A 16676-nucleotide genomic window follows, 5' to 3' on the forward strand; every position below is an offset into this window, starting at 1 on the left:
ATAAAAATTCTCAATTTTAATTTATATTAACGTCTCCCCTTGTCAGTCTTGCAATGGTATTGTTGACTGGAATAAAAGAGAATAAATGGTACAAGACAGCAAACCTTCCCCAATACACTTTTGCTTGCTTGTCAGCTTCTATTTCAAATCATAGCCATTCTCATTGCTTTACCAGCCTAGAATTCTCTTTCACTACCCCTGAGACTTGATACATGATGCACAAACTGCAAAATTCAAAAAGACATCTTAATATGTATACTGTGAATTTCTCACCTACTTTATCTATTGGGCTTTGGCTACAGAAAATGGGTTGTATCTCTTATGTAAAGTGAAGGCAAGGATTTAATTAATCTTAAAGACTTTCCAGTCAAAATCCAATATCAAGAAAATATTTGGCATTAAGTATCATTTGGAGTAGGGATTTGATGTCTGGGAGAATAATATTTTATTAACATTTTCTTATTGTTGATAAACACTAGGCAGATAGCATTGTGTGAGTTAATATCAAAGTGTTTGATACAAAAGGGGGTCCGACTAACACTGATTTAGAAAGTGAGTTGGAATTACGTGTGCTTTGCTCACATTTTTCTGCATAGCAGGACCAAGTTAAACTGAATCATGGTCTGATGATGTTGCTTGTTTACTGCGTCCTCACAGGAGCACCTTTGAGAATTCGCCAGTTTAAGAAAGAAAGCTGTCAATCTATCCTGATTTGTAGGTCTCCTTGGGAAACGAACATTTATTTGTTGTTGAAATGCTCAAAAAACAAAGAATCCAGATGGTTGCTATCTGCACTGCACATCATTCCTTCCCTTCAGGCTTTTATCTGTAGTATATTACAACTACATTGTTTTCTCTCAGTTTATATTTTGCCATTTTTGGCTTAAATTGATAGAAATCTTAGCTTTATTCTTTTCCTTCCTTTTTTTTTGTGCATTTAGGACAACTGGGGATTAAAAGATACAAACCAACAGTGTATTAAGTAAACTGCCTTTGTAGCATAGCAGAAAGATTTTAAACAAGCTGAATATGAAGCATTACTATTTAAGCCTTATTTTAAAATAATATTTTATTCAATTCTTTATATATTTATACATATGTATAATTTAGATATACATTTAGATACATTTAAAAATCCAGTTTACTGAGATATACTTTACATTTAACAAAATGAACTGCATTAAGTATATATTTTGATGAGATCTGAAAAATTCATATACTTGTGTAATCACTAGAAAAAATAATATACACAATATTTCTGTTAACCTCAACTTTCTTTATGACACTTCCAAGTCAACTATACACATACCTGACCCTCAGAAACTATTGGACTGCTTTATGTCACTAAAGATTACTTTGTCATTTTTAGAGTTTCATATGGAATCATACTTTGTGTATCCTTTTGTGCCTAGAGTCTTTCTCTCAGTTGAAGGATTTTCAGCTTCATCTCTGTGTTACTATTTGATCAGTATTTCATTTACTTTTGTTGGTGAATAGTTGTCCAATGTAGTGATATGCCTTTTCTTGTTAAGGAACATTGGGGTGCTTTCAGTGTTTACCCATGATGTTAGAAAGCTGCTATAAAGATTTGTGTGGAAATATATTTACATTCGTCTTGCATAAATACCCAGGAGTGACACTGCTGTGTTAAGTATAGGTTTTAATTTACAAGAAACTGCCAAACTGTTTCTAAAATGATTGCACCATTTTCTATTTATCAGCAATATAAGAGAGTCCACTTTTAAGCCCTATTTTAAAATAAATCTCTATATTTAAATATAATGCACATGTAGAAAAGTGTACAGCTCTTCAGAAGTCTCCTTTGGGTCTCACTATAGTCATTACAACTCAGTGGTCATCATTATTTTGACTTCTATGACCTTAGAATAGTTTCTCTTAAATAAAAGGTAATGTAAATAGAATCATACCTGCAGAATGCTTTCTTGTCTATTGCGTTTGGTACTGTGTTTTGAGATTCTAACATACATGTTGCATACAGTTAAGGTTTATTTTTTCATTGCTGTGTAATATTTCATTGCAGGAACACAATAAAAGCTTTCAACAATATTCTATTGATGATAGAGATTTTTTTGGTTTTTAAATTTGTAATAAAACAAATAATGCTGCTGTATACACCCCAGAGAATGTTGTTTGGTGCATATATGTGCATATTTTTATTATTTTAAATTAGCAGACACCAAAAAGTAGAACAGTGGGTTCTAGAACAAGTGTCTATTTGACTTTAGTAGATAACCACCAATTTCTTACAATGATTATACCAATTTACAAAGTCAAAAGTAGCCTATGATAGTTCAGTCTATACTATATATCTGCTATCATTTGATACTACCAATTTTATTTTATATAAGTTTAGCTGTTCTGATCTATAGCCGTATTATTTTGTGGTTTTAATTTTGTCCAATTGTATACATTATTTTCATTGATTGAATTCTTGTTGAATATCTTCTTTGTAAATGGTCTTTGCTCACTGATTCATCGAGTTTTCTGTTTTTAGCTTATTGATATTTAGAAGTTCTTTACATATTTTGGGTACCAGTGCTTATTGAATAAATACATTATAAATATATTTTTTCTTTTTCCTTCATTTTAGCTCCTTCAGTGGTTTATTTTGATAAAGAGAAGTTCATAATTTTAATGAGATCCTATTTATTGACCTCTTGTCTTTACTGCTCTTTGAATTATAATTGGGAAATATGTACCAATCCTAAAGTCAGGAGGATATTCTTCAATGCAATATTTTAGACACATTGTTGCTTTGTCATTTACAATTAAATTTTAAATCTATTTGAAATTGACATTATGTATGATGTAAGATTAAAGGCAAAGTTATTATCTGCACAGTGGTATCAGTTCACCTAGCACTGTGTATCAATATAATAATCCCATATTTATTCTTATAATTATATTACTTTGTTGTTAAGCAGGTGAAAAAATGCATAAATATTTATGTTTTGAGACTCATTTATATTTCATTTATGTATCTATTATTTAAATATTACTATACATTTTAAATTACTATAGCTTTGTAGTAAGTTATGATATATGAAATGGTAAATCTTTCATGGTGTTCTACTTCTTTAAGACTGCATTGAATATTCCAAACACTTTGAATTTCCATGTAAATTTTAAATCATCTTGTAAATAGCCACCAAAAACATGCAGAATTTCTGTTTACTGCAATTTTCTTGAAATTATTATTTAGGAAGAATTAAGCTTTTAATATATTAAGACTAACAATGATAAATGGCTAATTTTCTAATCAATAAAGCCATCTTTAATTTTTAAAAATAATTTAAAATTTTTGACATATTCTGACTAGGCATGGTGGTTCATGCCTCTAAATCCCAGCATTTTGAGAGGCCAAGGCTGGAGGATTGCTTGAGTCCAGGAGTTTGAGACCAGCCTGGGCAACATGGCAAATCCATGTCCCTACAAAAAATACAAAAATTAGCTGGGTATGCTGGTGCATGCCTTTAGTCCCAGCTACTCAGGAGTCTGAGGTGGGACAACTGCTTGAACCCTAGAGGTAAAGGCTGCAATGAGCTGTAATTGCACCACTATACTGCAGCTGAGGCAACAGAGAGATACTCTGTACCCGTGCTACCCCCAAAATTGACATATTGAGTGGAGTGTTTACTAAACGTTTTCTTAGATTGAATCACAAGTAGTGGCTTTGTGTATACATTTAATTTGCTATATTTTTGGTGTAATTATATACAGATTTGAGTTTTATATTGACAGTAAATCCAGCAGGTTTGGTTAATTTACTTAATAATTACAAGTAATATTATTACTTTCTATTTAAACAATGTTGCCATCTTTAAATTTTACGTAGTACTGTGTAGACACACATACACATGAATTTACATGTACACACACAGAAACACACATATAAACAAATGTCTACTGTCCAGGTTAGGCTCTCTAGCACACATTTAATACAAACAGTAAAGGTAGATAGTCTGACTTATTTTCAGATATAGAAGAAAAATTTTCACTATTTCACAGTCACGAGGTTAACTGCAGGTTTTTGTAGACAAATTATACCAGGGTAATGAAATGTTAGTCTACTTCTAGTTTTCTATTTACAGAACTTATTTATAACATCACAGACATTGTTACTCTTGTAAACAATAATAATTTTAGTTTTCTCGCATATTTACAATTTCCCAAACTCTTCATGTTTTCATAATAACATTAGAATCTGGGAACATTTTTATCGTGCCTGAGAGTTTTTTTGAAGTATTTTCTTGGTCTGAATCTGCCCATCAAAAAATTTATTAATTTATAATCATCTGAAAACTTTTGCCTCCATTTCTGAAGATTATTTCTGCTGCATATAAAAATGTAGTTTCATCTAGTGTTTTGGTCATGTCATATTTTTGTCTTCTGACTCCCATAATTATTGATGAGAAGTCATTTGTCCATCCTATTGTTGCTACCCTGAAAGACATACATTTTTCCTTCAATTGCTTCACAGATTTTTATTTTTACCTTTCATTTTCAGCTATTTTAACAGATTATTTGTTGGTGTGATTTTCTTGATATACGTCTTCCTTTGAGTGCACTGATAATTTTGAATCTTGGGTTTACTGTCTTTCACTGGTTTTGAAAAATTTTTAGTCAGTAGCTCTTCGACGACCCATTTACTTTCTCCTTTCCTTCTGTCTTATGATTACATGGATGTTAGGTAGATATTTTGGCGCTGTATCTTATGTTTATTTTATTCCTTACTACAAGTACTTTTTCTCTTTTAGTTTGGATCAATAATATTCTATTCCAATGTTAATGATTTGTAGCTAAACTCAAAAATGAGTTCTTAGTTTGAATTACTGCATTTTCTGTTCTAGAATATTGATTTTCTTTGCAGATTCTAATATACTGGTGAAATTCTTGATCTTGTTATTGACTTCCTTAAAAACAATTATTTTAATCCTTTCAAAGTTTATACTATTCTCATCAAGTGGTCATATATATATGTACCTCGCATTGGAACTGGTGGGACCTTATTGACTCCCTTGTATTCAATAAAATATGATGAAAATAGCGCTATATAGAAGTTGAAGCTACATTAGAATGGTGATAGAGTTTCCACCTATCTTTTGGGATAACAGCTTATCTTTAGGCCTTCAATCGCCATAGATTATACCATGTATCCTAAGACCACCATGCTCCCAAGGATGCCAAGTTAAGCCACATAGAAATACAATACATTGTGAGCCCTAAGACAGGGTTCAGAGGAGGGACAAGAGGCAAAAGAGATGCCTAGAGCCAAGAAAAAAAAAAGAGGAAAAAAATATTTATTGTTACAGTCTTGCAAGTGAAGACTTTCTATTAAAAAAAAATGTGCTTTTGAGTTTTGTACTGTAGGTGTCTCCAAAAGACACTCCTCTCAAGGCCTTGGAAGTGCCACATCTGCACTTTCATGACCCTAAGCAGGAAGGCCTCCTTGACTTTTGTGTTCTAAGCACCTCTAGAGTTTTGTGTCACTCTAGGCCAAGTTCTCTGAGTTTACATGGAGAGAGATACTCAGCTATCCCGGAGCTTCTACAGCCCACAAGTGAAGCTTCCTCAACAGTTTGACCACAGCTATGTGAAAGGCCTTTTGCCAGAAATGTCCAACCAATCCCTACACCAGTTGTTGATGCAACTTATTATCAAGAAACAGTCTTGATAATAAAATATTTGTTGTTGTAGACCACCAAATTTTTAAATTACCTGCTATGTAATAGTTGAAACTAAAACAGTGCTATTATTGTATACATGTTATACAATAATATACATGTTATACATGGAATGTGAAAACTTTCAGGGTCTGCAGATCATATTTCCTTCCTCCAGAGAAGGTTTAATTTTTTTGGAAGGCAGATCAACTTATTAAAAGAGTAATGAAGGTGATCTGAAGTTTAATTTTAAGTGGGTTTATTCTGGTTCGCAAGTAGTTTAAGGTTCTTTCTTTCTGTGGTTTTAATTGTAAAAATGAAGTGTTTTCTCTTTCTTGTAACATTCTAAGTTACATTTGTGTGTGTGTGTGTGTGTGTGTGTGTGTGTGTGTGTGTGTGTGTGTCTTGGGTTGGTGAGATGGCCAAAGCTTAGGCTTCTTGTTTAACATTTTAGCAGTATGTTTCTGCTGTGTTTCTTTCCTTTTGAAACAGAGCATTTCAAAATCACCAAATAACTTTGAGGACAAACCTAGGCAGAATGTCCAATTCACTCTTCTAATAATCCAATTTGTCTAGCACTTTGTCAAGTCCTGTCTTCTTAGTGCATGTACATTTTAATTTTTGCTTTCCATGCCAGCAAGGCTGCCAGCAACTCTGGACCACAATTCAGCTGAACTTCAAGGCCTCAGCAGATAATGGGAAAAGCCTGGGGAAAAAGTAACAGTTAATGTGAATCTCACAAAAATGAGTTTCCATCATTTCTTGGATCTCAATTTCTTTCTTCATTCCATGTCTTAGCTGCTGTATTTGCTTAGCAATGAAACTAAAGAGGTAGTTTTATACCTCATTCAACATTATACTTTTTGGTGAGTTATAGACAGAGGTCTTTCCAAGCTCTTTTGCAGTTTGACACATGGGAAATATATTTCTGTTTCTGCGTATGGATCTACTCTGATACTTTCTATTATATTTTAATTCAAATATAGATATTTTTGAATATTCACTATGTAACTTTCGATTTTATAGCATTGGACAAAATACATTTCCTTTCTTTAAGGACCCTAAACTCCAGGGATTGTTTTGGGTCATATTGATAAGGAACTCGAATCCCATGTGGAGTAATATATATTAAAAGAAAAAGATTTATAATAGTTTTGACATTCTTGATGCTATATGTCTTTTGATTTTACTGCCTGGTCTAAGAGCCATCTTCTTCAGATATTGCAAATATTAAAATCCTATATTCGTCTGTTTCGTAACCTGTGTCTGAGTGAGGCAACCATGCTGCCATCTGTTATATTTCTTGGATGATGGCTGTTGCCCTCATTAAAGGTTATTGCGAGTCTCCAAGGGCTAAAATCTCTGCCTTTGAGCCATTTTCCAACAAAATAAAAATGGCTTGCATTTCCTCTTGTCACTGCACAAGCTGTATTGTAAAGATTACCTCAATTATAGCATCACTTATGTTATCTTAAGCAGAATTGATTTTGTTTTCATGTTGTGGGAATGAAAGTTGGCTCAGTAAAAGCTTCTCTAAGTACCATGTTGCTATATTTCATGTACCTGAATCTTCACATCATGCTGATTTTGCATAATAATAGTGACATTATTTGGTATTTATTCTGGATATTTAGACAGAAAAGCATTTTGAGATACAATCTGCCATATGTGTACTAGAGGAAGAGGCATTCTTTAGAGTTCATTATCAGAAAATTAAAACAGGGTAGTTCTTTCAATTTAGCATTAAGACACTAGTGTCAATTATCTTCTGTTATTCTGGCCAAAGACAGTAATTTTTACAGGAGAACAGAATAAATCTTGTCACTCAGCTTTTATGCTCTGCTAGATAATGTGAGAGGCACATTATCTGTGTTTGAGAATTTTCAATTCATCATTCTATTTTTTCACAAAGGTACAGCTAAAGTATTTTTAACTTGCTGAAAGCCAAGTGTCAAATTCTAAATACCTTTAGAATCTAATAACACGACCATGCACCATCACTATCAGCCTCAGTTCTGGATTTTTCTGTTCAGATATTTCTGAATTTGTCTGAATTGAGTGTAGGCATTTTTTTCATCAATTTTTGTAAAAAGAAAATGGCACTTAATCAAAAGTAGGAAGAAACAGAAAGTAAGTCATAGCATAATAACTATGGGACAAAACTGAGATCCAAGAAAACTGGGTTCTATTTTTGTTACTGTAATTTGAGGTATGATCATGGAGAGTAAATTGATTTGGCATATTTTCACTTATAATGCAGGTAGAATATATTTCATAAGCTTTAAGTTTACTTTCTGTCAACCGTGTGAGAATTTTATGACAGCTAGCATAGTCCTGGCCACATACATGTAAGCCATCCCAGAAAAAAAAAAAAACACTTAGTAATCCTATTATTTATTAATTCAGCGTCAGAAAGTACATATTTTTTCCAAAATGCTTGAACAGTTTTTTAAAATAATTTTTATATATTTATAAATTGTTATTTTCTTTTACTAGACTTAATGTCGTTAAACTCTTTATATTCAGGTCTATATCCTGACCCTTCTATAATTTGTATTACTTGTCTCTAAGTCTGTATAATACTCTGAATTATCTAAGATGTCACTATCTCTCAACTTCCTTCTATCTTTGGCAAATTCCATCTTGCACTAGAGAATAATCGGTAATTGATACAGGTTATCATCTGTGAAAATGTAGGTAAATCTAATGTTTAGAAAACAAAATCCAAGCTTCAAACCACCTACATACTAGCCATCAAATATATATGTCACAGAGGCTGATGAGAAGTATCTAATTTTAGAAGAGGTAGAAAGAAGAATAAAATGAATGAAAACCATGTAATAAGAATATTATTCTATTTTTTACAAAAAACTAAACATTATGTAGAATTGATATTGTAGCAACTAATGTACAGCTGATGTTGTACATAAGTGGGATATTTTTGGTCAGTATGATAAACCTAAGTGCCGTAAATGTTTTTTGACTATGAATTACACTAGTAATTCAAGACATTTTCATGTACATTTTGAGAAATCTGAAAATATTTATGGAAAATTTCTGCATTAGGTTATTGCATGTGAGTACATATTAAACATATTATCAGACCTGTAATGTGCTATTCTTTCTGTTCAACAAGAAAGAATCCTGAAAAAGACAGAGATAGCAAATAGAACCATTTTGAAAATAAGTGATGTGACAGAATTTTTAAAAATATTTATGTTGTTCTACTAATAGTGAAACTACTATTGAGTAAAAAGCACCACCCATGTTCTAATCATTGATGAAGCACACGCTCTCTGTCTCTACTGAAGATGCTGACTTACAATTGTCCCTCACAAATCACATAGTCAAACATCCACGTACACTTTTCCCTACCACCAAACTTGGCAAAAATTACTTCATCATTTTCTCCTAACAGTACTCATATGCTAATCATCCACTAACTCTTCAGATTTTCTTATTTTAAATCTGCATTTCTTATGTACATGATATATAATGTTGCTTATTAATTTATGTATTAAAAATTAGGTTCCTTACTGGTAATATTTGCACCAACCTTATGGAGTTTAATTAAGGATCTAATGTGAGACATTCAAAATTCTAATTATAATACCTCCTTTTTCTCTTTTCTTTTAGATCAACTAATGCTGTTGAATATAATGTTGATTACTGAAAGCTTGCCCTTTTAGTATCTTTTGTGTGAAGCACATGCTTCGTATAATAACCATTTCCCAATTTTGAAATATTGCTTTCCAATATTTTGCTGTTCCAAATAATGCTTTATTGAACATGCTCACATGCATATGCTTACGTATTTGTCTTATTTAAACTTTAATAGTCATTTTCAAATTGTTCTCTAAAATGATTATAACAAGTTAAATTCTTATCAAAAGTACAATTGTCTTTCCCAGCACTAAACATTTCAATCTTTTAAAATTATCTTCTAATCAACAAAAATGAAATATCATTAGTGTTTTTATATTTTATTATTTTAAAAGATAATAATCCTGTAATTTTCATATGCATTTATCAGTTGAATTGAATATATTTTAAATTTTTATATTATAGGAGCTCTTTGGACTTTGGGGATATTAGCTCTTGGTCTTTTTTCCAGGTGGTAAATGATTTCTCCTGGTTTTTTATTTTTATTTTGAATGTATTTATGGCCTATTTTTGAAGATTTAAATTAAACTTTATGTAACCTGTCCTGCCTTCATTGCTGGTTTTGTTCTTTATGGTTTGTGACTCCTGTTGACAAAAGCATCCTCCGGGGAAAGATGTGTCAAAGTTTTAGTGTCCTGCATGTCTCTTCCATATTCTATAACAATAAAACTGATATTCCCTAAGGGTTTAAGTAAACCAAGACTACACTTTCCCCCTCAGACTTCCATTGTGACTGTGTATGGAAGTGGACATTCCTGCAATAAAGGTCAACCTTTAGGGTTAGTGTGTGAATACAATGGTGACGGCTTCATAAGAACAAACTCTTTTCTAAAAATCATCATTAAAAAAAGAAAATATATATATTGAAGGACAAGAGAGGTCTGTTTCAATGCATTTTATGAGAATGATTTTCAAGATATAACCTCTCCTGAAATCACTTAAGCCTGGGAATTTGGCAGTTAATCTATTTTGAAATAATTTAGTTTTAATCTCAATCTAATCTTAAATCCTACCTAGTCATAACTGATGTGTTAATTTATCATTTTACAATGTTTTTCACTTTTGACTTTCCCTTCCATGAAGTTAATGGGAAGATAAATACTTGTATAATTTTTGTTCATATTTCCCATGAATATTTCAAAGTACATAAAATCTCTCTCTCTCTCTCTCTCTCTCTCTCTCTCTCTCTCTCTCGCTCTCTCTCTCTGTGTGTGTGTGTGTGTGTGTTTCAAAAACAGTATGGGAAGAGTTAGATCTCAATAGCAATCAAAGAAATTCAAATGAGAACACCGAGAAATCATCTTACTCTCTTAGATTAGCAGAGTTAATGATATAATCCAGGGTTGTCAGTGATGTTCTTAAGCACTACTACTGGGTGTGTAAATCAATATAATAGCAGAGAACAATTGCGAATCAAAAAATATGCATAGTCTTTGATAAGAGCAATTCCACTTATAGTAATTTATTCTGAAGAAATAATTAGATGAGAACACCAAGATTTATACCTATTATTTTTATTAGGTATAAATAAAAATATTATATTTATTATAATAATATTATTATTTTTTTAACGATAAAGTATTAGAGACAACCTAAATATCTATCTTAATTATCTATTGCTACAAATCAAATCACTCTGTTAATGAATTAAAACAATATTAATCATTTTAGTATTTCTAATAATTCTGGGCATCAACTGAACTCAATTAGGCATTTCTTACTCAGTATCTCACTTCATGACTTACAGATAGAAACTAGTGCTGGAACCAGCTGAAGATTTACTCGCATGTCTGGCACCTGAGATTGAGTTTTTCGAAGGGTTGAGGAATGGAATAGCTGAGTTTCCTCAGCCAATCCCTTTATCTCTGTGTGGAATCTTTCTGTGATATTTCCAGCAAGGTAGCTTCCCAGGTGACTTCCGAGGTGACTGACTTTTCCATGTGATCCAAGACTCCAAAGTCACCATCCAAAGAGTGACAGAGAAAGAGAAAGAATGAGAGAAAGAGAAAGAAAGGGGGGGGGAGGGGGAGGAAACCAGGTGGAAAGTGTATCACCTTCCTCAACCTAGCCTTGATAATCACTTGGCATCATTTCCATCTTAATCTTTCCACACAGACAATAACAAGTGTTTTTCAAGATTGAAGGAAAGGACATAGAGACTCTATATTTCTATTAGAAGTATGGTAAGTAACTTGTACACATATACAAAATCAATTGTGATGTCAAAAAATAAGAAATTCTTTAAATTATTTAATATATAAAAGTACTACAGAATACCATATAACATGAAAACCAATGATATAGCTCTCTAAATATTAAGAGGGAAAGATCTTTAATAATTTCATTTTGAAATATTTTCATTTTTAACATATTGAGATATGCCAGCAAATATGTTATTGACTCTTAAAAAATATAACACATTGAAATAGAACCATCTCATTGTTTTAGTTATATTTTCTTTCCATGTGGTTAATAATAATAATACAGAGTTGATGGTGACCATTTATGATCCAAAAGGTTTTTCTTCCTCACAGTTTAGATGAATATACTACTTGAAGTAACTAGAATATATATATTTTTAATATTGATCTGGAGAATTTTGTGCTCATTTTGTCACATCTCTGAATGTTTTATAACAACAGAAAATTGTGTTCTTTAATGTGAACATTCTTATCTTTACCTATCCATACATGGTGAAAACTACAGATAAATAAGACAGATAAAACTGTATTTTTTCAGGTTGGTGCCAGTAAAAGAACCAGGAGTCAGTTTTAGGGTTTAATTTATACCTAAAGCTTCTCTTTACATAAACTTTTAGAAACCACAGTGAATCTGGACAACTCAATTTGAAGATTAGTGCAATGATCATCTCTACTTTCTCTTTATCAATAAAACATCCATGTATGAATAGCTCAAACTTATTTTTCTGGTTTAAACATAAAAAAGTTTATATGCAGTCTCTTTTATTGAAGTACTAATAGTCATCCTTAGATGTATTTGCTTACAATTTCTCCAGTAATATTCTGTCACTTTCTGCTTCTCATCAAAATTTCCCAAAATAGAAGTATATAATTGATATTTTTCCTTTAGCTCTTAGTGAACTTTAATATCCACCTTTATCTTTCTGAAAGTCAGCAGTCAATATAATTAACAATAGCATTGAAATTGTATAATTTGGTGGGCATTTTCTAATCCTTTTCACTAAATGTTACCATGCATAGAATCCTTGAACCATAGACAATGCAAGTATAGAAAAAGTGGAGAACTTGAATCTTTCTACTTTTTTCTATATTTACATTGTCTATTTTATGTAGCTTTTATCACCTTATTCTTTTATTCATTCATTCAACATTATAGACATACTTCCCTCTTTTTTGGAATAAGTAGGTTGGTGGAAGACACATAGAAGTGCACATGAAACTACCATAATGTTATTATCATTCATGGAAAATTCATTAGTTCGTATGCTGTGCAGATATATGAGAGAGATGCCTATTTCAGGCTCATGAGTTATAGAAGGCTTCTTGGAAATGGGGGGCTCTCAACTTACTCTAGAGGACAAGTAGGAATTATTCAACAGAAAGATTATTTAGAAGTGGGAAATTATTCCATACAGAGGGAGTAATATTTAGAAGGGGTGTATGGGGAAATTGAAAGTTCAGTCTTGTTGACTTTCGTGAAGTGGAATGTGTTAAGAGTTGAAGTTGAAGGGATAAGTCTGGGCCACATTTTGCCAGGATGTTATTTCAGCCCTATATAATTATAAACCACTGAATAGTTTACAATCATAAAATGTATGCTCAGATTGGTTTATTTTATCCACTCTATTTTAAAATTGTTTCTCTTTTGTAAATGTATGCTCTAATTCCATATTTTCCTCTCTCCTACTTTCTTTGGGTTTACCTGGATACCTCTTTTTAAAACTTACATATGTTTAGCTTACCAATTTTAAGGCTTTGTATTCTTTTCATATATATATTTACTATATTAATTTTCTCTAAGAATTAGTTACAGAAAAAAACTGATATATCTTTCCATTATCAATATTTTAAAAATATTTTTAATATGTATTATGATTTATTATTTTATCAATGGGTTATTTTAACACCTTTATGACAATTCCTAAATTTATGGGCATTTCTTTTTACAAAATTGTATTGATTGTTAGCTTATTTGGAGTGAGGTCAGCAGTCATACCTTATAGGATTTCAGTTCTTCAAAATGTGTTGATACTTGCTTTTTGACTAAAGTACCCATATAAATTATATCCAAACAAGTGCACTATAAAAGATGAAAAGGGGAAATAATAATTAATGTTGAAACAACAGGAGAGGACAAAAAACTATCTCAGGCAAACTGGATGCATTGTTACTCTAATTATAACTCAATATGTGGTCAATAATTATAAATCGTGTTGTTGAAAATAACACATTATTTGAAGGTCATGAGTGTTGTGTCATAGGAGACCATTGGGTCAGCTTTACCAATTTTTTATAACATTTATATTCTTATTGAAGTTGTGTTTGATTGTTTCATTAATTACTGAGAGATTTATGTTAAAATCTCCAATGTAATTTAGACTGATTTCACCTCACAATTTTACAGCTTTTGTCTTAATTTTTTGAGACCATGGAATGGCGTGTATAAGAATTCTTCATTTGAACCCAGAAGTTAGAGGTTGCAGTAAGCCAAGATTGTGCCACTGCACTCTAGCCTGGGTGACAGAGCAAGACTCTGTCTCAAAATAAACAAATAGATAAGTAAATAAATTAAATAAATAATACTTTTATATTATTAGTTAATTTAACATTTTATCATGAAGTAATTAATTTTTCCTATGAATGCTCTTTTATCTCAACATCTAACTCACCTATTAACAATATTACTATCATTCTTTAATAAGGTTTATTGTATTTATTTTTATTGATTTCTTTTCAAAGAAATAAAAAGCATTTGATTGTTTCCTCAAATATTACTTCTGCATAGTCTATATACTTTCTCTTAGTAGGATTTTAATTTAATATTATTTCTAAATATATTTTCTATATATTTATGAATATGGTTTATAATGTTTCTTATCAATAGCATTTTATTATTTTATCATGAGCAATAATTGTAGTCCTTTAATTGGTGTTTATTGGATTTTTATTTGGTGGATTTATTTCCTTTCCATTTAATGCATTTAGTGACATATTTATATTTGAATTTACCATCTTACTGTATTCTTTTTGTTTGGTTCAGCTATTCAGCTCTATGTCTGTTTTCCCTTCTCATAGCTTACTCTTGTTCACTTTAGCAAGATATTTTAAAAATTTCTCTTTATTTACTTATTGTATTTTGGCAATTATTTACCTTTTTTTTTTATATGGAGTCTTGCTCTGTCTCCCATGCTGGAGTGCAGTGGTGCCATCTCAGCTCACTACAACCTCCACCTTTGGGTTCAAGCGATTCTCCTGACTCAGCCTCCTGAGTAGCTGGGATTACCTGAGTAGCAGGCCACCATGCCCTGCTAATTTTTTGTATTTTTAGTAGAGACAGAGTCTCCCATGTTGGTCAGGCTGGTCTCGATCTTCTGACCTCATGATCCACCATCCTCGGCCTCCCAAAGTGCTGGGAATACAGGCATGAGCCACCTTAAAAGATTTTGAAATATTTGTAAGACTGTATTCTTACATAGAATATATACTAATGAATATACTAATAATATACACTCATTCTAATACATATATGATATATATACCAATTCTCTTACACTACCCTTACAGGTTTTATTCTTTACTAATACAGGTATCATGATAATAGGAATTTTACACTCCTTTTGGAAAAGAAGAAAGCAAATAAATTAAAATACTTTAACTTCATGGGCTCTCTGCTCCTCCTGTTCGACAGAGAGCTGCTTCTAGTCTCCCATTGCCAGCCACATCCCTGGGACACCATAGGGAATGTGAAGGTCGGAGTCAACGAATTTGGTTGTATTGGCAACCTGGTCACCAGGGCTGCTTTTAACTCTGGTAAAGTGGATATTGTTGCCATCAATGATCCCATCATTGACCTCAACTACATGGTCTACATGTTCCAGTATGATTTCACCCATGGCAAATTCCATGGCACTGTCAAGGCTGAGAACAGGAAGTTTGTCATCAATGAAAATCCCATCACCATCTCCCAGGAGCAAGATCCCTCCAAAATCAAGTGGGGCGATGCTGGTGCTGAGTATGTGGTAGAGTCCACTGGTATCTTCACCACCATGGAGAAGGCTGGGCCTCACTTGCAGGGGAGAGCCAAAAGGGTCATTATATCTGACCCCTCTGCTGATGCCCTCATGTACATGATGGGCATGAACCATAAGAAGTATGACAACAGCCATAAGATCATCAGCAATGCCTCCTGCACCACCAACTGCTTAGTGCCCCTGGCCAAGGTCATCCATGACAACTTTGGTATTGTGGAAGGACTCATGACCACCATCCACGCCATCACTGACACCCAGAAGACTGTGGATGGCCCCTCCAGGAAACTGGTGTGATGGCCGTGAAGCTCTTCAGAACATCATCCCTGCCTCTACTGGCACTGCCAAGTCCGTGGGCAAGGTCATCCCTGAGCTGAACAGGAAACTCACTGGCATGGACTTCGGTGTCCCCACTGCCAACGTGTCAGTGGTGGACCTGACCTGCCATCTGGAAAAGCCTGCCAAATATACTGACATCAAGAAGGTGGTGAAGTAGGCATTGGAGGGGACCTCAAGGGCATCCTGGGCTACACTGAGCACCAGGTGGTGTCCTCTGACTTCAACCGTGACACCCATTCTTCCACCTTCGATGTTGGGGCTAGCATTGCCCTCAACAACCACTTTGTCAAGCTCATTTCCTGGTATGACAAAGAATTTGGCTATAGCAACAGGGTGGTGGACCTTATGTCCCACATGGCCTTCAAGGATTAAGACCCCTGGACTACCAGCCCCAGCAACAGCATGAGAGGAAGAGAGACTCTCACTGCTGGGGAGTCCCTGCCACACTGAGTCCCCCACCACACTGAATTGCCCCTCCTCACAGTTTCCATGCAGACTCCTTGAAGAGGGAGAGGCCTAGGGATCCCCACCTTGTCGTGTACCATCAGTAAAGTCCCCTGTGCTCAGCCAAAAAAAAAAAAAGAATACTTTAACTTCATTAATAACATGTTATTCTTCTTGTGTTTTCTGATTATATATGTGTGTATATATAGAAAGACAGATTATGTAGATTATATTAATTAATTTTATTCAAAAACCTAGTTGCATTTATCACCATTATTTGATATTTTTAACCATTTATCATTATTTAATATTATTTT

General features: G+C 32.9%; 1 pseudogene; it reads left to right on the forward strand.

The window, feature by feature from the left end:
- Positions 1–15161: 15161 nt before the first annotated feature.
- LOC100411018 (glyceraldehyde-3-phosphate dehydrogenase pseudogene) lies at positions 15162–16446 on the forward strand (annotated as a pseudogene).
- The last annotated feature ends 230 nt before the right edge of the window (positions 16447–16676 follow it).

Source organism: Callithrix jacchus, chromosome 3, assembly GCF_049354715.1.
Source record: "Callithrix jacchus isolate 240 chromosome 3, calJac240_pri, whole genome shotgun sequence".
NCBI classification, from domain to species: Eukaryota; Metazoa; Chordata; class Mammalia; order Primates; family Cebidae; genus Callithrix; species Callithrix jacchus.